Genomic DNA, 23,671 nt, shown 5'->3' with positions numbered 1-23,671 from the left:
ATCTACATTTACCTTATCAAGTTCTTTCGTAATTTTGAAGACTTCTATTAGGCCACCTAGAGAAAAGAGCCCCAGACTGTTTAGCCTTTCCCGATAAATATATCCTCCCAGTTCTATGATCCACCTTATGAATCTTCCTTGCATTTCTCCAGTGCTACTATATCCATTCTGTAATATGGAAACCAGAACTATGCACAGGACTCTGAGGCAGGGTGGGGGGGGGGGGGGGGGGGTGGAAATTGGATAAGGCCAGAAAACGTGTGTGCGAATCGCAATGCACAATTAACCTGTGGCTCTTTGTTGCGATGCAGGCAGCAATTTTGTGCTGCCTGATCATTATAATGACTGCAGTATGCAGTCAGCGCTAAGCATGCTGTTGAGTAGTTGCACGCCTGAGTAGGGGCACATAACCTTAAGAGGCTAGCATGACTTCAAGTTAGACTGTGTTACTTAAAACAAGCCTGCACTGCTTAAAAGGGGAGGTGCTAGGATACATTACATAATTGTCTTGGACTCAGGAATGGCACAACATAGCAGAGAGCAGGCTCCAAGCTTCTCTGACATAGCATTGGAGGCCTTGGTGCAGGAGGTGGTCAGGAGCAGAAAGGTTCTCTATCCACAAGGGCCTAGGAGACCCTCCAGACAAACTCAGAGGGCAACGGAAGCAGATAACCGCAGCGGTCACTGTCAGGAGTACAGCCCCAAGTACCTGGATGCAGTATCAAAAGTAATGACCTCAGTTAAAGTTAGTGAATGCATCTTCAAATGCCACATGCCCCCAACTGGATCATCAGCCTCACAAACTGTTCAATTCACCACAACCCAATCTTTCACCTACCAACAATTTCCCTCCGTCAATTATGACTCACATCTCACTTTCATAGTCTCATCTCACCCACAGCTCAGAGCTTGGAAATACTGCCAGCTATTCAATCATAACAGCCACATCAACCAAACAGATTCCACCACACTCACTGACACACTTCCCTTTCTCTTGCGGGACAATGTGGTGCATAACCGGAATCAGGAGCACCTGACTAGCAGGGGACAGGTACGGCAGCATGTCCTAACCCTGATGGAGGAGATGGTGCTCATCATCATTGGAGCAGCCATGACTAAAGCCATGTCCAGTGGCAGGGCTGAAAGGATTCAGGATGATAATATCCTCATACCTGACCTCCTTCTCATATTCCCCTCATCCCACAATCTTTTCTGATTCCGAAACTGCAGATGGTGTAAGTATTCACCTCTTGCTTCCCCCTACTCCTGTCACTGCAACCCCACCCTTGTGCCTTTTTCTCCTTTCAGATACCAAAGAACTACCACCTGGCCAGGCAGTGGTGCAGGAGTGTGAAGGGCAGAGGAAGAAGAGATTGATGACTATAAAACACTGTCACTCAACCTCACACTTGCAGTTACCAGCTCAGATACTGACACTGCCTGTACTTTAGAGGTAGCACAGAGGTGGGATCTGCATGTGGAGTCACCAGACATAAGTGGGCTGCAGCCAGGGCAGGGGACAAGGGTCGTGAAGGTGCCAGCTCCCTGGAGGGCAAGGTTGCACATGAGTTCTGCTGCAGAGGACTCAGATGAAGACTTCGAGGAGGAGGCGAACAGAAAAAGGCTGATAGCCATGCACAATGAAATGCTTGGTGCATTGGCAGGCTTGCCAAACAGCCTGCTGTCACTGTCAAGGAGCATAGAGGGGTCCACCACCACCTTGGCACAGAGCATAGCACAGAGCTTGGAGCCCACCCTTTCCAGTGTGGAAGTGTGGGCAACTCCATGAGAAAACTTCTGGACCCAATCATGAAACAGTGTCTGGTGGCCGATGTCTCAGTGTCAGAAACCACCCAACGTCTGAGTGCTGCAGTGGAAACTCAGACTAAAATCTAGCAATCTCAACTTGTTGCCATGGAGGTTCGGAATGCTGCCATGACTGCGGATACCAGCGCTCAAAGGGGCTTGCAGGGTCTCACAGCAGTACAGCAATCTGTCCCCAACAGGTTACTAGCATTGCTGAGGTGGAGTGGGAGTGGCTCTGCGGAGTGGGAGTGGCTCTGCGGAGCATGACCCTGCCGTCCAGCCTCAGGCTGAAGGCATTCATTCACCCATTACTGCACTGACAGTGCCCTTGCTGTTGCCTGTTTTCCAGTCAGCCCAGACTGCTGCCACCCATGCCAAGGCAATACAGTCCAAAGCCAGACCTCCTCAAGGGCATCCTTCAAGGCGACGTACAGTCTCCCTGACTGAAATTCAACAACCTTCCACCAGCCATGCTGCAACTGGAGTAGCACTGCAGAGAAGCACTAGGACAGGCAAAGGCACATAGCAGACAGACAGTAAGGGAAGGCACAAGGATGACTAGTTGACTTTTGTATGGAATATTAATCAGTTTATTTGATAAAGTTGGTTATGAATGGTTGTTTTGAGATAGCTTTTGTTTCAGCACTGGGGCCAAGAGGACGTTGTAATGGTCATTTACAGAGGGAAGGTCAGGTGTGAGACTCTTTTGGAATGGGGAATCAGGATTGTGTTCAATGGTACTGCAACTGGATGAGCCAATCAGTGACAACCCAGTCAAAAACGGGATGTGTTGGTTGCTTCCTCCCTTTTTTCCTCCTCAGCTAGTCACAGTTTACCTGGTGGCAAGGGATGTGCCCTCATGATGGTGAGATTGTGCAGGATCCAGCAGACCATGACGAATTGTGATACATGCTCCAGCGAGTACTACAGATTGGTCCAGGCAGTCAGGCAGTAGTGTTGCTTAAGCGTGCGTGATGACATTACGTGTAACACCAAGTCTCTCATTATAAGCAGACTGCATGCATGAATGCTTGGGTTGTGTGCCAGTCATGAGCCAGGTGGTCAGCAAACAGCTTTTGTTGCCCAGTAGTCAGTCTTTTGGCTTGACATGGTGTCTCAAATCCCGATGCCCTCTGAAATGGCCTTGCAAGCCACTCAGTTGTACCAAACCACTAGAGAAAAGTCTAAAAGGAATTAAACTGGACGGACTTCCCAGCATTGACTTAGGCACCAGAACCGACAACAGCAAATCCAACCCTGTAGATCCATCTTACTAACATGTGGGGGCTTGTGCCAAAATTAGGAGAGCTGTCCCACAGACTAGTCAAGCAACAACCTGACACGGTCATACTCATGGAATCATATCTTACAGACAATGTCCCAGACACTGCCATCACCATCCCTGGGTATGTCCTGTCTCACCAGCAGGACAGACCCACCAGAGGTGGTGGCACAGTGGTGTACAGTCAGGAGTGAGTGGCCCTGGGAATCCTCTACATTGATTCCGAACCCCATGAAGTCACAGTTATACAGCACAGAAACAGGTCCTTCGGTCCATTCTGTCTGTGCCGGCCATCAAACACCTAACTACTCTGATCCCATTTTCCAGCACGTGGCCCTTAGCCTTGTATGCTATGGCGTTTAAGTGCTCGTCTAAATACTTCTTAAATGTTGTGAGGGTTCATGCCTCTACCACCCCTTCAGGCAGTGCGTTCCAGATTCCAACCACCCTCCGGGTGAAACAATTTTTCCTCAAATCACCTCTAAACCTCCTGCCCCTTACCTTAAATCTATGCCCCCTGGTTATTGACCCCTCTACTAAGGGAAAAAGTTTCTTCCTATCTAACCTATCAATGCTCCTCATAATTTTGTACACCTCAATCATGTCCCCCCTCAGCCTTCTCTGCTCTAAGGAAAACAACCCTAGCCTTTTCAGTCTCTCTTCATAGCTAAAATGCTCCAGCCCAGGCAACATCCTGGTGAAGTCTCACGGCATCAGGTGAAACATGGGCAAGGAAACCACCTCCTGACTACCACCTACTGCCGGGCCTCTTACCCCCTCTCCTCCTCCCAACTACCCCTCGGCTGATGAATCAGTGCTTCTCCATGTTGAACACCACTTGGAAGAAGCACTGAGGGTAGCAAGGGCACAGAATGTACTCTGGGTGGGGGACTTCAATGTCAGTCACCAAGAATAGCTCAGTAGCACCATTACTGACCGAGCTGGCTGAGCCCTAAAGGACATAGCTGCTAGACTGGGTCTGCAGCAGGTGGTGAGGGAACCAAGAGGGAAAAATATACTTGACCTCGTCCTCGCCAAGCTACTGTTGCAGATGCATCTGTCCATGACCACCGTATGGAGACCAAGTCCCGTCTTCACACTGAGGGTACCCTCCATCGTGATGTGTGGCACTGCCACCATGCTAAATGGGATAGATTTCAAAAGGATCTAGCAACTCAAAACTGGGCATCCATGAGGTGCTGTGGGCTATCAGCAGCAGCAGAATTTTATTCAATCATAATCTGTAATCTCATGGCCCAGCATATCCCCCACTCTACCAATACTATCAAGCCGGGGGACCAATGAATCCTGGATCAATGAAGAGTGCAGGAGGGCATGCCAGGAGCAGTACCAGGCATACCTCAAAATGAGCTGTCAACCTGATGAAGCTACAACACAGGACTACATGCATGTCAAACAGCGGAAGCAGCATGCGACAGACAGGGCCTAAGTGTGGTCTAACCAAGGTTTGATACAAGTTTAAATCAGGGAAATTTTTCCTGTTATTGTGCTTGGCAATAAAGGTTCACCTGGGTGAGGAGCATGGAGGAAGATTAGATGCATTGGACACCTGTAACATAGCAAAATACTGTTTTTTGCCAAATTAAATGAAGGAAAGGATCATGCAGGCTCTGTTATGGCCATGAAATCCTGCCCTATCGATTGCCCTCGACACACCTTCCTCCCTCGGCTCAATCTCCTGGACATACTGCAGTCCAAGGTAGATGCTTTATGGAAAACACAATAACAATAGAGCCTTGGTCCAAATATGGATGAAAGAGCTGAATTCCAGAGGTGAGCTGAGAGTGACTGCCCTTGACATCAAGGCAGCATTTGACCGAATGTGGCATCAAGGAGCCCCAGCAAAATTGAAGCCAATCAGAAACAGGAGGCAAACTCTCCACTGGTTGAAGTCATATAGAAACATAGAAAATAGGAGCCTGTGCGGAGTTTGCAAGTTCTCCCTGTGTCTGCGTGGATTTCCTCCGGGTGCTCCAGTTTCCTCCCACATGCCAAAGACTTGCAGGGTGATAGGTTAATTGGCCATTATAAATTGCCCCTAGTATAGGTAGGTGGTAGGGAAATAGGTGGGGATGTGGTAAGAATATGGAATTAGGGTAGGATTAGTATAAATGGGTGGTTGATGGTCGGCACAGACTCGTTGGGCCGAAGGGCCTGTTTCAGTGCTGTATCTCTAAACTAAACTAAAACAGGTGTAGGCCATTCGGCCCTTTGGGCCTGCTCCGCCATTCATTATGATCATGGCTGATCATCCAACTCAGTAACCTGTTCCCGCTTTCACCCCATATCCTTTCATCCCTTTAAATCCAAGAGCAATATCTAACTCCTTCTTGAAGACATACAATGCTTTGGCCTCAACTGCTTTCTGTGGTAGCGAATCCCTCAGGCTCACCACTCTCTGGGTGATGAAATTTCTCCTCATCTCAGTCCTGAAAGGTTTACTTCATATCCTTAGACTATGACCCCTGGTTTTGGACTCCCCCACGATCGGGAACATCCTTCCTGCATCTACCCTGTCAAGTCCTGTTAGAATTTTATAGGTTTCTATGAGATCCCCCTTCACTCTTCTGAACTCCAGCAAATATAATCCTAACCAACTTGATCTCTCCTCATATGTCAGTCCCGCCATCCCAGGAATCATTCTGGTAAACCTTCGCTGCACTCCCTCTATAGCAAGAACATCCTTCCTCAGATAAGGAGAACAAAACTGCACACAATATTCCAGGTGTGGCCTCACCAAGGCCCTGTATAATTGCAGCAAGACATTCCTGCTCCTGTACTCGAATCCTCACGCTATGAAGGCCAACACACCATTTGCCTTTTTTACCACCTGTTGCACCTGCATGCTTACCTTCAGCGACTGGTATACGAGAACACCCAGGTCTCACTGCATATTCCCCTCTCTCAGTTTATAACCGTTCAGATAATAATCTGCCTTCCTGTTTTTGCTACCAAAGTGGATAACCTCACATTTATCCACATTGTACTGCATCTGCCATGCATTAGCCCACTCACTCAACTTGTCCAAATCACCCTGAAGCCTCTCTGCATCCTCCTCACAACTCACCCTCCCACCCATTATTGAATCATCTGCAAATTTGGATATATTACATTTAGTTCCCTCATCTAAATCATTAATGTATATTGTGAATAGCTGGGGTCCTAGCACCGATCCCTGCGGTACCCCACTAGTCACTGCCTGCCATTCGGAAAAAGACCCATTTCACCCCTACTCTTTGTTTCCTGTCTGCCAACCAATTTTCTATCCATTGCAATACACTACCCCCAATCCCATGCGCTTTAATTTTACACGCTATTCTCTTATGTGGGACTTTGTTGAAAGCCTTCTGAAAGTCCAAATAAACCACATCCACCGGCTCCCCCTCATCAACTCTACTAGTTACATCCTCAAAGCGCCTAGCACAAAGGAAAATGGCTGTAGCTATTGGAGGCCAATCATTTCAGGACTTTGCTGCAGGAGTTCCTTAGGCCCAACCATCTTCAGCTGCTTCATTAATGACCTTCCCACCAACATAAGGACAGAAGTCGGGATGTTTGCTTGGACGGATAAGTGGCAAAGACATTTGTGCCACACAACCGCTAGGCAACGGCCACCTCAAACAAAAGAGAATCTAACCATCTCCCCTTGACGTTCAATGCCATTACCATTGCTGAAGCCCCCCACCATCAACATGCTGTAGGTCACCATTGACCAGAAATTTAACTGGACCAACCACATAAATATTGTGTCAACAAGAGCTGGTCAAAGGCTGGGAGTTCTGCGACAGGTAACTTGCCTCCCGACTCCCCAATGCCTGTCCACTATCGACAAGACACAAGGCAAGAGTGTGATGGAATACTCTCCACTTGCCTGGATGGGTGCAGCTCCAACAGCACTCAAGAAGCTCGACACCATCCAGGACAAAGCAGCCTTCTTGATCAGCACCCCATCCACCACCTTCAATATTCACTCCCTCCACCATCGACACAGTGGCAGCAGTGTGTACCATCTACAAGATGCACTGCAGCTACGCACCAAGACTCCTTAGACAGCACCTTCCAAACCCGCGAACTCTACCAACTAGAAGGACAAGGGCAGCAGGTGAATGGGAACACCACCACCTGCAAGTTCCCGTCCAAGTCACACACCATCCTGACTTAGAACTATATCACCATCCCTTCACTGTCGCTGGGTCAAAATCCTGGAACTCTCTTCCTAACAGTACTGTGGGTGTACCTACACCACACAGACTGCAGCAGTTCAAGATGGCGGCTCACCACCACCTTCACAAGGGCAATTAGGGATGGGCAATAAATGCTGGCCTGGCCAGCGACGCCCACATCCTGTGAGTTCAAAGAAAATCTGTCCAATTATTCATAAAGTGGCACAAGACCAGAGTCTGCTTTTAGTCCCTCATTTCAACATATTGGTAAGCTGCTCCTGGGCAGCAGCTTTAACATGCACAGTTAATAAGCACCCTCCACGATCACACTCCTCCCCTGTCCAATCTTTCCTCTTTTCACCACACTTCAAAAATAATTTTAGTACAAGATACCTTAAACATGATTTTATCAATCAGACTTTGAAGCTTTTAGCTCACTAACAACCGACGCTTTTTATAATGGGAAAAGGATCACATATCGTCAACTGCTGGGAAAAAAAAAGCATCCATTCACAGACACACAGGAAATCTGATTATAGCAAAGCAGTTAAACTGCTAAAACAGAACAGCTGGCAATACTAAAACAAGCCCAATAAAAGGTGAATAATATGGAAAGTACTAAGAATTTTCATGTGCAGTGGAAGGCTATAAAAAAATTCTATTGCCTAATTAATGCAGTTCAAAGCAGTGATCAGCAAGGGGAATTGCCGTTAGATAAGCATCATTAAAGAGTGACAATGACAGGGAAAGAAAATAGCTTGAGAAATGAAAAAAAGGAGCTGAGACACAGAAACAGGAATATTTAGGACATACTCCAATTTGCAGTTTCCACTGACTAACAGAAGGCTTCACCCAGTTCCAGAAGCCAACTGTGCAAAAGGAAAATTGTTCAGTTAACAAGGAGCTTTTTTTTTTGAAGGATGGTTGATTTTTTTGAAGCATGCTGGGGTCAGTCAGTCAGTCTTCTACCTACCCCTCCTTATGTCAAGGGGTGCGTATGAAAGAGTTCCCAGGTTACCCTGATAATTACAGCCATTACACCTTTGCTACATGTAAATGGATCTCTTGCCAGCTGAGAGCTATTTCAACAAGTTGCGTGTCAGTGATGGCTCAGTTGGTGGTACTCTTGCCTCTGAGTCACAAGGTTCGGGGTTCAAACCCCACTCCAGGACTTGAGCACAAAAATCTGGGCTGACATTCCAGAGCAGTATCGAGGGCGTGCAGCACTGTTAAACCGGGGCTCTATCTGCCTGTTCTGGTAGATTTAAAAGGTCCCATGGCACTAGTTTGAAGAGAAGGAGAGTTATCCCCAATTTCTCAGTCAGCATCTGGTCATTATGACGGCTTGCTGCGTGCATGCTGGCTGCGCATTTCCTGCTTTACAACAGTGACTATCACAAGTAGGCTGCAAAGCGCTTTGCGACATCCAGTGGTCGCAAAAAGTGCCAAATAAATGCAAGTTTTTTTTTAAAAAAGCAGGATGCCCTCAAATAAAGCAGAGATTGTGAATAAACTTCTCGCCAATTTATTTTATTAGCAGTTGGTAACACCCCCAACCTCTCTTCTCTCCCCATTATTAAATAACATCTCCTTTTACTGATTCAAATTCACTTTCTTCTCAGCCCACACACCATCGTCAAACCAAGGCGGCAGGCAGTAGGAAGGGTTGATCTCGTATCAGACAGTAGATATTGTACAAGCATGTTGCAGATTGGCTCGCTGTCCAATTTCCTGGAAAATTTGAGAGAGAAAGCTTTTGGCCTTTATTTAGTGAGCTCCCTCAAACGGTACTGGTTGAGGTCAGACAATTCTGGGCATGATTCCAATCTTTATAACGCTATAGCATTATGGCACTACATCACATTTTTCATTTCAAATCTCTGAACTGAGTTCTGGAACTGCTGTGTTGCTAGACCATTATATAACTCCATTGTCAGTGGAATCCTAGTCCAAAGAGAAACACTATGGGACAAAAACACTGAAGCACACAATGCTCAAAAGTTGCCACAAACACAAAATAACTTATTTCAGTGCCGGGCAAACTGCGTGGGGCTTATATTGATTTATTTGGTAGTTCTATTTCACCTAGAACCACATTTAAATTTGGTACAGCAATGCTGAATTTCTCCCATGACATCAATCTGGTCTGCTGTTACAGTTCCATGCAAAGAAATATTGTGGTTCATTGAAAAGTAGTAAAGGTCTGCTGAGAACAGTACCTAGATGTACATGTTGCTGCAAACAGACAATTAGAGGGTTTCAATAAACATGACAATCTTTCAGGAGCTTTTTTGGGCTTTTACCCAAAATCACAGCACTTTAGGCATTTTCAAAATTGTATTGGGCCATGTGTAATATTGGTGTATGATGACACATTGGGCAGAGTTCCCAGCACATTTGTGGTTTTGTGGTGGGAACAGGGCTAGCTGTAATTTAATATAATACATTATTACTGGCATGATTTTGGGGGATTTAAAAAAAAATAAAATGGACCCAAAGTGGTTTTCATAGAATCACAGAATTGTTACAGCACAGAAGGAGGCCATTCAGCCCATCATGTCTGCACTGGCTCTCCGAGTGAGCAATCCACTTAGTGTCATTCCTCTGCCTTCTCCCCATAACCCTATACATTATTCCTTTTTATAGAACAGTCTAATTCTCTTTTGAATGCCTCCATTGAACCTGCCTCCTCCGCACTTTCTGGCAGTGCATTCCAGATCCTAACGACTCATTGCGTGAAACAGTTTTTCCTCATGTCGCCATTGCTTCTTTTGCCAATTACCTTCAATCTGTGCCCTTGATCCTTTCATGAGTGGGAACAGTGTCTCCCTATCCACTCTGTCCAGGCCCCTCATGATTTTGAATATCTCTATCAAATCTCCTCTCAGTCTTCTCTTCTCCAAGGAAAACTGTCCTAACTTCTCCAATCTATCTTTGTAAATAAAGTTCCTCATGCCTGGAGCCATTCTCGTGAATCTTTTCTGTACTCTCTCCAATGCCTTCACATCTTTCCTGAAGTGTGGTGCCCAGAACTGGAGGCAATACTCCAGCTGAGGCTGAACTAGTGTCTTATACAAGTTCAACATGAACTTCTTGCTCTTGTACTCTATGCCACTATGAATAAAGCCCAGGATACTGTATGCTTTATTAACCACTCGCTCAATCTGTCCTGCCACCTTCAATGACTTATGCACATATACACCTAGGTCCTTCTGCTCCTGAACCCCCTTTAGAATTGTACCCTTTATTTTATATTGTGTTTCCATGTTCTTCCTACCAAAATGAATCACGTCATATTTCTCTGCATTGAACTTAATCTGTCACTTGTCCGCCTATTCCACCAGCTTGTCTATGTCCTTTTGAAGTTCTATACGATCCTCCTCACAGTTCACAATGCTTCCAAGTTTTGTATTGTTATGCCAATGTGCAATGTTGAATGATAATTTTCTTTAATCCACTAACTGGAGATCTGAATTTATACATTTTTTAAAAAGACATTTTTAAAGACAAGCTGACAGCAAAGTCGTCCTTTCAGCTTAAGATGATCACCTATTTTGCTACACTGTATGCTACATTGTAAAGAACTGTGAAGAGAGAGACAAAATGTCTGCTCAGTCCCCAGCAAGTTTAAAGGAACTCTCAGTAAGTAGAGAAATACTGCTAACTGCTGTGTGATGGTCATGTAACAAGCCCCTCCCCATCTATGGTTTTAAGCTGGTGTTTCTCTGCAGCAGAGAAGCAGCAACTGGACTCCGACATGAGCAGACCTAAGTGGGGGTCCCTCTCTCTCTCTCTCTCCATTCCAGCTTGAAAGCTTTCAAATCCTGCCTGTTGACTGACCATCTTTGCATACTCTGACTACAATTAGAAATCCCATTGGAAGAAATCATCTGCATTGCTATTGCCAAGCGTCTCACCGAACCAGTCATCTATCTCTTCAAACTAAAAGCCTCAGGACCACTGAATTCAGCTAGAAGCCAGCCGGATCACCAAACTTTATAGACTGTATACCTTTGTTATGGATTCAACGCAACCAATCTACCTTTCCCCACTCTGTAACCTATTTGTGTGTGTGTAAGCCTCTAGCGTGTGTATGAGACTGAAAGTTGGTGCGTTGTTTTTTTCTCGTTCGGTTTAGGTAAAATAAAGTTGACCCTTTTCTTTGTTAACTCAAGAAAACCTGTCCAACTGCTATGATCATAACAAGAACAAAGTAGGTAATCAAACACCTACTGAATTGGCCAGTACATCCACTTTAAGAATTAAGCCTGTTGTGGTCAAACAAGGAGTGGGAAAAGAGGGAAGCCCTTCGACCCCTCCTCACTTGACTGTAACAGTATCATACGCAAAGTTTGAAATTGTGCCCTGTACACCAAGGCCTAGGTCATTAATATACATCAGGAAGAGCAAGGGTCCCAACACTGACCCCTGGGGAACTTCCTCCAGTCTGAAAAACATCCATTACCCACTACTCTGTTTCTTGTCATCAGCCAATTTTGTATCCCTGTTGTTACTGTCCCTTTTATTCCTTGAGTACAGAATCATAGAATAGTACAACACGGGAGGTGTCCATTCAGTACATCAAATCTGTACCGGGAATTTTGAAGAGCAATCCAGTTAGGCCGACTCCCTGACTCTTTTTCCATATTCCCGCAATTTTTTCTCCTTCAAGTGTTTATCCAATTTCCTTTTGAGGGTCACTATTGAATCTGTTTCCACTACTTTCAGCCAGAGAATTCCAGATCATGCAGACTCGGCGTGTATAAAAGTTTTTCTTCACGTCATATCTGATTCTTTTGTCAAGCAGCTTAAATCTATGCCCCTGGTTATCGACCAGCCATTGGAAACCGGTCCTCTTCATTTACTCTAAAATCACGAAGTTTTTTGATAAACACCTCTATCAAATCTCTTTTCAGTCTTCTCTGCTCCAAGGAGAACAATCCCAGCTTCACAAGTCTATCCAGGTAAACGCAGTCCCACAACCTTGGAACCATTCTAGTAAATCTCTTCTGTAGTACTTCGCAACCTTTCTAAAAACTGTGGTGCCTAGAATTGGGCACAATACTCCAGATGGGACCTAACTAGTGTTCTATTTCAGTTCACCACAGCTTCCTTACTTTTACACTCTATGGGCTGAATTTTAGCATTTGAACCCCCTTGCGCTAGGGGAAGCTGGCAATATGTCAGGAACCCAAAAGTTTATGGAGTGGGTTATTCCATGGCTCTTCAACTGAGCATCCCACTTCTGGGTTTCCCAACCAATCGGAGCAGGTGGGTGTGATTAAGACCTGCACTTGACTGTTAAAGCCTCAGTATTTACAGGAACCTCGACGAGGGACAGAATGGAAGCATTCTATAACTGGCAACTGAGGGACAACAATTGGTGTGTTACAGTATCAAAGGGGAAAGTCTGCCTCCTTGTTCTGAAGCATCCCTGGAGATCATGCTGCTGGCTATAAGGGCATGCAGAGAAATTTTGTTCCCAGTGGACGAGAGGAAGAAACCTGGCTGTCTGGAAGTGGCTGAGGAGATAAGCAACAGGAGTGAGGTCCCTCAATCATGGATAGTGCTGCAAGAGGTTCAATGACCTCTTCAGGGCAGGAAAGGTGAGTGGCATGGGAGTATGGCCGTATAGTGGTTATGTTAAGACACTAGTAATCCAGAGGCCTCGACTAATGATCCAGAGACACGAGATCAAAACTCACCACAACCGTTCAGGAATTTAAATACAATTAAATAAACCTAGAACAGAAAACTAGTATCAGTAATTGAGACCATGAAGCTATCAGATTGTTATTAATAACACACTTAGTTCACTAATGTCGTTTAGAGAAGGAAATCTGCCATATGTACCTGGTCTGGCCTTTGTGACTCCAGATCCACAGCAATACTGCCCACTCTTAACTGCCCTCTGAAACAGGCCACTCAGTAGGATTCAAGGTGGTGGTTCACAACCACCTTCTCAAGGGCAATTCGGAATGGGCAATAAATGCTGGCCTTGCCAGCAACGCTCACATCCCATGAATGAATAAAACAGAATTCAAGTGTTAACCCCCTCACTCTGAATACCTCAGTCTTCTCCTGCACAGCACTCCTCAGAACAACATACCTTGCAGCTCCACACATTCCACTCTCGAGGCACCACCTAAACAGCCAACACTCAACCTCACCTTACTGACATCTCACACCTACCCTCCACAAATGTCAATCCATCTTCTCGAAACATTCTATTTCTCATATTCATAAGTCTCTTCTTTCGCTCCTTGCAGGAGAAGGGAGTGCCAAACACCAGGCAGAGTCAGAGAACTGGGGGTGTCCCGCCAGTCATAGCTACCCTGACTGCTGTGAAGGAGAATGCACTGGAGATAAGCAGAATCTCAGAGCATTTGGTTGTTGGCGATGGGGCAATGGGGGTCTCCCAACTACCTGGAGACAGAATTAAATATCAGAGTCATGTGGCACATAACACTCAGTCATGTTGACTTTATATCAGCAACTGCTAAAATATGATGATCTGCGCAATGTTGATGTTGAATCTTCTCACCTCATCAGTTCCAATTCATGTCTTTCAAGTGTCCCTCAGGAGCTGGTGTCGAAGAAGGAGGTGGTCATGCACTCTGAGTAAGCACCATCACAAGACTTACTTGCACCCTCCACCAGCTCAGACACGCCTCAGTGGGGCCTCCAAGACAGCTGGTTGGGTTGTGACATGGTGATTCACACAACACAAGTGGACAGCAGGTGTTGGAGACAGGGATAGCAGTGCAAAGTCCCTATCAGAGGGTCCAGGACCCTCCAAGCTCTGCTCGGCTGAGGCAGATGCTCAGCTGCATTAATGTGAGGAGTTCTACCACAGATGCACTGGAAAGGTACAACCAAAGCCACATGAACACAAGATTGCCAGATTGCAATAGTCACAGAGTCGTACAGCATAGAAACAGGCCCTTCAGCCCACCGCGTCCATGCTGACCATAATGCCTATCTATACTAATCCCATCTGCCTGCATTAATTCCATATCCCTCTATGCCTTGCTCATTCAAGTACCTGTCCAGATGCCTCTTAAATGTCACTACTGTTCCTGCCTCCACCACCTCCTCAGGCATCTCATTCCAGATACCCACTATTCTTTGTGTGAAAAATTTGCCCCTTTGATCCCCTTTAAACCTCCTCCCTCTCACCTTAAATCTCTGCCCTCTAATTTTAGTCACCCCTACCATGGGAAACAGACTCTGGCTATCTACCCTATCTATGCCTCTCAATTTTTATATACCTCCATCATGTCCCCTCTCAGCCTCCTTTGCTCCAGGGAAAACAGACCCTATCCAATCTCTCTTTATAACTCAAGCCCTCCAAACCAGGCAACATCCATGTGAATCTTTTCTGCACCCTCTCTAGCTTAATCACATCTTTCCTGTAGTGCAGCAACCAGAACTGCACACAGTACTCCAAATGCGGCCTAACCAACGTTATGTACAACTGTAACATGACGTCCCAACTCTTGTACTCAATGCCTTGGCCGATGAAGGCAAACATGCCATACGCCTTCTTCACCACTCTGTCTCCCTGTGTTGCCACTTTCAGGGAACTATGTACTTGCACCCCAAGGTCTCTCTGCTCAACAACACTCCCCAGGTCCCTGCCATTCACTGTATATGTCCTGCCCTAGTTTAATTTCCCAAAATGCATCACTTCATACTTGTCTGCGTTAAATTCCATTTGCCACTCCCTTGCCCACTTTCCCAGTTGATCTATATCCTGTTGATCTATAACCTTAGACAACCTTCTTCACTGTCCACTATACCACCAGTTTTGGTGTCATCTGCAAACTTACTAATCATGCCCCTTGCATTCACATCCAAGTCATTAATATATATGACAAAAAACTGAGGACCCAGCACTGATCCCTGCGGCACACCACTGGTCACCGGCCTCCAATCTGAAAAACAACCCTTCACTACCACCCTCTGCCTCCTGTCACCAAGCCAATTTTGTATCCAATTTGCTAGCTCACCCTGGATCCCATGTGTTCGAACCTTCTGGACCAGCCTACCATGCGGGACCTTGTCAAAGTCCATGTAGACAACGTCCATCGCCCTGCCCTCCTCAATCCTCTTGGTCACCTCCTCGAAAAACTCAATCAAATTCGTGAGACATGATTTCCCATGCACAAAGCCATGCTGACTATCCCTAATCAGACCATGCCTTTCCAGATGCACATAAATCCTGTCTCTCAGAATCCCATCCAATAACGTTCCCACCAATGATGCAAGGCTCACCGGCCTGTAGTTCCCTGGTTTATCCCTGCTGCCCTTCTTAAATAAAGGCACAACATTAGCCACCCTCCAGTCTTCCGGTACCTCATCCATGGCTAACGATGATACAAAAATCTCTGCCAGGGCCCTAGCAATCTCCTCCCTTGCTTCCCATAGCATCCTAGGATACACCTGGTCAGGCCCTGTGGATTTATCCACCTTAATGTGCTTCAAAACCTCCTTTGTAATGTTGATATGCTCCAGGATATCGCTGTTCCCTCCCTTGAACTCATTAGCTTCCATGACCTTCTCCACGGTAAATACAGACGAGAAATAGTCATTTAAGACCTCGCCCATTCCCCGTGGCTCCACACATAGATTGCCACACTGATCCTTAAGGGGACCTACTCTCTCCCTAGATACCCTTTTACTCTCAATATACTTATAGAATCTTTTAGGATTCTCCTTTATCATCTGCCAGGGAAATCTCATGGCCCCTTTTCGCCCTCCTAATTTCCTTCTTAAGTATAGTCATACATCCCCTATACTCCTCAAGGGACTCGCTTGATCTCAGCTGCCTATACCTGACATTATGCCTCCTTCTTTGTCCTACCAGGCCCTCAATATCCCCCGTCAACCAAGGTTCCCTAAACTTGCCAGCCTTGCCCTTCCATCTAACAGGAACATGCCGGCTCTGAACTCTTCCTATCTCACTTTTAAAAGCCTCCCACTTGCCAGATGTCCCTTTCCCTGTAAACAGCCTCCCCCATTCAACTTTTGAGAGTTCCTGTCTGATGCCATCGAAATTAGCCTTCCCCCAATCCATGACTCCCTGTATCTGTGAGAATTCAGCCAGAGCAACAGATCTGAGGACCTTCTCATTCTGATTGGCCTCATCAGTAACGAGCCGGACACAAGCGGCAGCCCTGGCAAACCTGACATTGTCACCTGGGGGATGTACTTTTACACAGCATTCTGCAATGTCGCCAGCAGATCCCTGGAAAGAGCTGGAGGCAAAGAAATTCAGGGCAGTAATAACCTTAATGACCCCTAGCAACACGTGTCCACCTGGTCCATTTGGCCGGAAGTCTTGTTCCAGGAGGCTGCAAATGTCAGTAATGGCCTGCCGTGAAAGTCTAAGCCTCCTGAGGCACTGGTACTCAGTCAAGTCCAGAAGGTTCATGCTTGACCTGGAGAGCCTGTGTTGGAGGTATCACGTCATGCGAGCTGGAACTCTGCGCTCATCCCCTCTGTCTTGCAGAGCCACAGGTGTTTAAGGAGAAGGCTGCTACTGTTCCTGCTTGTGTTGCTCCGGCTGCTCCTCTTGTTCTTCATCAGGGATCCCAGGTAGAGCTGCATAAGCAGCTCCCATGCTGCTATGAAGGCTGACAGCAGGGGAGTGCAGATCTAAGTCAAAAAAGCCCAAGAACTGACCTCCAAAGTCTTAGAAATCACCACAAAGCAGTGAAAACACATTCAGAACAAGTCCTGCTGGCAAAAGCCTTTCACCTAGGCAAAGCAGCAGCCATCAGATCTCAGAAAAGACTTTCCAGCCTGTCAGTTACTCAGCCCTGCAAACCTCCACTCTCCTTTCCGAAGAAGGGTCACTGACCCGAAACGTTAACTCTGCTTCTCTTTCCACAGATGCTGCCAGACCTGCTGAGTGAATCCAGCATTTCTTGTTTTTGTTCCACTCTCCTTTCTCCTTGTTCAACCTGGTGAGTTTCAGACAGTCTAGGAAACCCATGCGTTGACAGTTAAAACCAGAATCCAGGTTAAAGATGCAATTTCCTTTCAACATATACTAATTGCAGGTCAGCCTGCCCCAAGGGGGCTTCCCATGCTTTTACACACACATCTGAGTTAAATGCGGAAGTTGGCAGGTTTCTTTGTCTCCCGACATGCTGGCATTTCTTGCTTCTTTAAACTCCCCCATGCACCAATGCCCGTCCACCCTGGCAGCTTAAAGTTCTCCCCCCCCCCCCCACCCCTCCACCCACCCCCGCCACCAATACCCCCAACCATGCATCTCTTTATAAATCCCAGTATCCCATATACTTTATTAACTATTCTGTCCACTTCAAAGATATGTGCACAAAACACACCCGGGTCTCTCTGTTCTTGCATCCTCTTTAACATTGTACCATTAAGCTTATATCACCTCTCCTCATTTTTGCTACCAAAATGCATCACCTCTCACTTTTCAGTGTTGAATTTAATCTGACATGTGTATGCCCATTCCATCAGCCTCCTTCTGTCCTCCTGAACTCTATTACTATCTTCCTCACTGTTTACATTACTTCCAAGTTTCGCGTCATCCGCAAATTCTGCAGTTGTGTTCTGTACCAAATTCAAGTCATTAACGTACATCAATAACAGCAGTGAACCAAGTACTGAACCCTTTGAACACCAGTCTATATCTCCCTCCAGCTCAAAAAACAGCCATTCTCCAGTACTCAGTTTCACTTCTGCTACCAAGTCCACTGTGTGGTACAAATCCATGCTGACTCTCCTTTATCAGTCCATGCTTATCCAAGTGGCAGTTAATTTTCTCCTGGATTGTTTCTAAAAGATTCTCCTACTGACGTTAAATTGGCTGGCCCACTCTGCTTTATTTGAATGTATAGGAACATACGAATTAGAAGCAGGAGTAGGTCACTCGGCCCCTCGAGCCTGCTCTGCCATTCAACAAGATCATAGCTGATCTGATTGTAAACTCAACTCCACATCTCGCTGACCCCCAATAACCTTGCACCCCCTTGCTTATCAAGAATCTATCTACCACTGCCTTAAAAACATTCAGACTCTGCTCCCACTGACTTTTGAAGAAGAGAATTCCAAAGACTCTCACCCCTCTAAGAAAAAAATTCTCATCTCCGTTTTAAATGACCTTTTATTTTTAAACAGTGACCCCTAGTTCTAGATTCTCCCACAAGAGGAAACATCCTTTCCACATCCACCCTGACAAGACACTTCAGAATCTTATATGCTTTAATCAATAAGGGTGTAACATTTGCAGTCCTCTAGTCTAAGGAGGATTGGAAGATTGTGACCAGCACCTCTGCAATTTCTATCCTTACTTCCCTCATCAACCTCGGATGCATCCCATCTGGGTCAGGTGACTTATCCTCTTTAAGTACTGCCAGCCTTACTAGGGTCTGGGATGGTGGGATTGTCCTATGAGGAGAGACTGAGGAGACTGGGCCTGTATTCACTAGAGGTGCCAAGAATGAGAGGTGAGCTCATGGAAGCATATAAAATTCTTACAGGGCTCGACAGAGTCAATGCAGGAAAGATGTTTCCTCTGGCTGGGGATAGGGGTCTAGAGCCAGGGGACACAGTGCCAGAATAAGGGGCAGGCCATTTAGGATTGAGATGAGGAGGAATTTCTTCACTCAGAGGGTGGTGAATCTGTGGAATTTTCTACTCCAGAGGCTGTGGAGGCTCAGTCATTGAGTACATTCAAGACCGAGTTTAATAGATTTCTAGATATTAAAGATATAAGGGATATGGGGATAGTGTGGGAAAATGGCGTTGAGTTAAAAGATCAGCCATGATCTAGCTGAATGGCAGAACAGGCTCGAGGGACTGAATGGCCTACTCCAGCTCCTATTTCCCATGGTCCTATGTAACATAGGAACAGCAGTAGGCTATTTTGCAACTCAAGCATTGAGATCATAGCTGATCTACAACCTAATTCCATAGATCTTTGCTTAGTAAAGGTGGATATATCAATTTAGATTGAAAATTAATTGATCTAGCATCAACTGCCATTTGTAGAAGAGAGTTCCAAAACTTCTAACACCCTTTGTGTGTAGGAGTATTTTCTAATTTCACTCCTGTAAGGTTTGGCTCTAATTTTTAGATAATACCTCCTTGTCCTAAACTTCCCAATGAGCAGAAATATTTCTCTATCTACCCTTTCTGCTACCCTTAATATCTTAAAAACTTTGATCAAATTACCCCTTAACCTTCTACATTCCAGGGAATACAACCATAGTTTGTGTAATTTGTCCTCGTACACCAGTCGCAGAAGGTAAGCATGCGGGTGCAACAAGTGGTTAAAAAAAGGCAAATGGTATGTTGGCTTTCATAGCGAGAGGATTTGAGTACAGGAGCAGGGAAGTCTTGCTGCAATTATACAGGGCCTTGGTGAGGCCACACCTGGAACATTATGACCAGTTTTGGTCTCCTCATCTGAGGAACGATGTTCTTGCTATAGAGGGAGTGCAGCGAAGGTTTACCAGACTGATTCCTGGGATAGCGGGACTGACATATGAGGAGAGATCAAGTCGGTTAGGATTATATCTGCTGGAGTTCAGAAGAGTGAGGGGGGATCTCATAGAAACCTATAAAATTCCAACAGGACTTGACAGGGTAGATGCAGGAATGATGTTCCTGGTGGTGGGGGAGTCCAGAACCAGTGGTCATAGTCGAAGGATACGGGGTAAACCTTTCAGGACTGAGATGAGGAGAAATTTCTTCACCGAGAGTGGTGAGCCTGTGAAATTCACTACCACAGAAAGCAGTTGAAGCAAAACATTGTATGCTTTCAAGAAGGAGTTAGATATAGCTCTTGGGTCTAAAGGGATCAAAGGATATGGGGGGAAAGTGGGAACAGGTTACTGAGTTGGATGATCAGCCACGATCATAATGAATGGCGGAGCGGGCTCGAAGGGCCGAATGACCTACTCCTGCTCCTATTTTCTATGTAATCTTTCCTTGCAATTTAACCTTTGGAGTCCGGGTATCATTCTAGTAAATCTACACTGCACACCCTCCAAAGCCAAAATATCCTTCCTTCGGCGTGCTACCCAGAACTACTCACAGTACTGCAGGTGTGGTCTAACCAGGGCTTTGTACCTCCCTGTATTCCAGTCCTTTAGATATAAAGGCCAGTATTCCATCAACCTTTTGATTATTCTCTGTACCTGTCCATGACATGTTCTTCTTTGGCCTCCTTGTGTTGAGAGACAATGGGTAAGTGCCTGGAGGTGGTCAGTGGTTTGTGAAGCAGCACCTGGAGTGGCTATAAAGGCCAATTCTGGAGTGACAGGCTCTTCCACAGGTGCTGCAGAGAAATTTGGTTGTCAGGGCTGTTACACAGTTGGCTCTCCCCTTGCGCTTCTGTCTTTTTTCCTGCCAACTGCTAAGTCTCTTCGACTCGCCACACTTTAGCTCCGCCTTTATGGCTGCCCGCCAGCTGGCAACTGACTCCCATGACTTGTGATCAATGTCACAGGACTTCATGTCGCGTTTGGAGACGTCTTTAAAGCGGAGACATGGACGGCCGGTGGGTCTGATACCAGTGGCGAGCTCTCTGTACAATGTGTCCTTGGGGATCTTGCCATCTTCCATGCGGCTCACATGGCCAAGCCACCCCAAGCGCCGCTGACTCAGTAGGGTGTATAAGCTGGGGATGTTGGCCGCCTCGAGGACTTCTGTGTTGGAGATACCGTCCTGCCACCTGATGCCAAGGATTCTCCGGAGGCAGCGAAGATGGAATGAAGGCTGATATACATTGTCCAGGCCTCGCTGCCGTAGAGCAAGGTGCTGAGGACACAGGCTTGATGCACACGGACTTTTGTGTTCCGTGTCAGTGTGCCATTTTCCCACACTCTCTTGGCCAGTCTGGACATAGCAGTGGAAGCCTTTCCCATGCGCTTGTTGATTTCTGCATCGAGAGGCAGGTTACTGGTGATAGTTGAGCCTAGGTAGGTGAACACTTGAACCACTTTCGGAGCGTGGTCGCCGATATTGATGGATGGAGCATTTCTGACGTCCTGTTCCATGATGTTCGTTTTCTTGAGGCTGATGGTTAGGCCAAATTCGTTGCAGGCAGCCGCAAACCTGTCGATGAGACTCTGCAGACACTCTTTAGTGTGAGCTGTTAATGCAGCATCGTCAGCAAAGAGGAGTTCCCTGATGAGGACTTTCCGTACTTTGGTCTTCGCTCTTAGACGGGCAAGGTTGAACAACCTGCCCCCTGATCTTGAGTGGAGGAAAATTCTTGCTTCTGAAGACTTGAACGCATGTGAAAGCAGCAGTGAGAAGAAGATCCCAAACAGTGTAGGTGCGAGAACACAGCCCTGTTTCACACCACTCATGTTAATGATGTATATACCTGTACACCCAAGTCTGATTGGAACTCCACTGTTTCTAGCTCACCAACTTTTAGAAAGTACTCTGTTCTATCCTTTTTAGTCAAAGTGGATGACTTCACAATTGCCTACACTGAAATCCATTTGGCACAGTTTTGCTAATTCAATTGATCTATAAATATCTCTCTATAACTTTATGCTTCCATCTACAATGCTTACAATGCTTATCTTGGTGTCATCAGCAGATTTGGATATGTGGCTTTCTATCCCATCATCTAAATCGCTAATAAATATGGTGAACAGTTGAGGTCCTAATACAGACATTACTTCTGACATCCTGCCAATTAGGGTATCTGCCCATTATCCCTCCTCTCCAGCTCAATAATTTGCCTTCAATTCCATGAGCTTCAACTTTAGTTAACAGTGTCTTATGAAGGACTTCATTAAATACCTTCTGGAAGTTCATATAGATAACTTCCTTTAAGTTGCTGGTCTTGGGGATTTGTCACTCTTTAGTGCCATTATTTTCTTCATCAAGGTTATTTTGCTTAAGTTTCCTCGAGTATCTCTGCTACCTACTTTTATCTTGTCCAATATCTCGATAACATCCTGGTCCACTGTAGCTTTGGCAAACTTCTTTTTCTTGGAAAACAAAGATGCAAGGTACTCATTGAGTACCTCAGCCATGCCCTCTGCCTCCACTAATGGTTCTCCATTTTAGTCCCTGATTGGCCTCACCGCTCCTCTGACAAATCTTTTACTGTTAATATGTCTACAGAAGGCCTTTCAATTCTCTTTTAGGCTAGTTGCTAATCCCTATAATTTTAATTCTCTGCTCCACTCCCACTCTGACTTCAGCCTTCTATATTGTTGCAACAAAGCTCAATGTAAGCTTGAGGAACAGCACCTCATTTTTCAATTAGACACTTTACAGTCTTCTGGACTCATTGAGTTGAGATTGTAATGTCTGCTCCCATTTTTTCCCCCAGACAGCAGCTGCTGGTAATGATTCTGCTATTCATATTCATTCCTGTTCTACACCCATCCTTTGTTTCTTTACGTGTCCCACTGCCACCCTCTTTTGCCTTGCATACAAGGAGCAGGGAAAGCAAAAATGAATTGTAGTTCCCACTCCCGATCACTCACTCCTAGAAGGTACATGCACTTGTGGATGACAAATGGAGAATAATATTGAGGTCTGTTGTTGAAATTGCCGATGTCTGATTTTGCTCCCTCCCAGCCCCACAATGTCCGACGAACCACCCCTCCCCCTCCACCGTGATAACCGAATCCGCACTGTGCTGTCTGACCTTCCCACCGTGACCCCAACCCACTGCAATATCAGCTGCTTTCCCACCAACAGGCACCCAGTCTGCACGTCAGGCGGGAAACCTATTGAACTCAAAGCCCTGTGGTTTATTTCTGCAGGCGGTGTGGGAAACCCTTAGTTCCAGGTTTCCCATTCAAAATGCCAAACCCCCGCCAACCCTCTACCTTTCCAGTCCCTGAGTAAATATCAGGGCCAGTTATTTTGACAGATTACAGTCAGAGCTGCATAACAGTACTGGTAATATTATTGGTATCTACAGAGGGCCACAAAAGACTGCTGATCATAGCAGAAAGTTTCCAGAACATCTCTGGAGAACTTGAAGGATGTGTAAAAACTGACTAAAATCCCAATTGGGAAATCCATAAATTTGAATTTAAAATCTAAAGTTCCCTCGTCCAATTCTTTCCCACATGCCCAACTAAGACCAAATATTAGAAAATACATTCAGTATTAACAACTAGCATTTACATTTGCCTGCAATATGGCAGGAGTTAGGAGGAAACCAAAACAGCAAGAGGTGGAATATCTGGAGGACATCAATTCAAGTATATAAAATAGAGGGGTAGAATTCTGTTGCATTCTGCTCAACATTAGATCTTTTAATATCCCGAGGTACCTGATGAATGTCCATCAGTGCTATAATGTTGCAACAATTGGATTCTGCCACTCGTTGGCCTTACAGTAAACAATGTTTTATTTCATGTACACTGTGCCT

At 45.8% G+C, this 23,671-nt stretch overlaps 1 protein-coding gene across 5 annotated transcripts in view; it reads right to left on the bottom strand.

Moving 5' to 3' along the window:
* Positions 1-23,671, bottom strand: part of rhbdf1a (rhomboid 5 homolog 1a (Drosophila)) — a 474,090-nt gene that overhangs the window by 70,805 nt on the left and 379,614 nt on the right. The window lies entirely within an intron of this gene.

This window comes from Heterodontus francisci, chromosome 24 (genome assembly GCF_036365525.1).
Source record: "Heterodontus francisci isolate sHetFra1 chromosome 24, sHetFra1.hap1, whole genome shotgun sequence".
Classification (NCBI taxonomy): Eukaryota; Metazoa; Chordata; class Chondrichthyes; order Heterodontiformes; family Heterodontidae; genus Heterodontus; species Heterodontus francisci.
The sequence above is the reverse complement of the archived record's forward strand: the minus strand, read 5'-3'. Positions and strand labels throughout refer to the sequence as shown.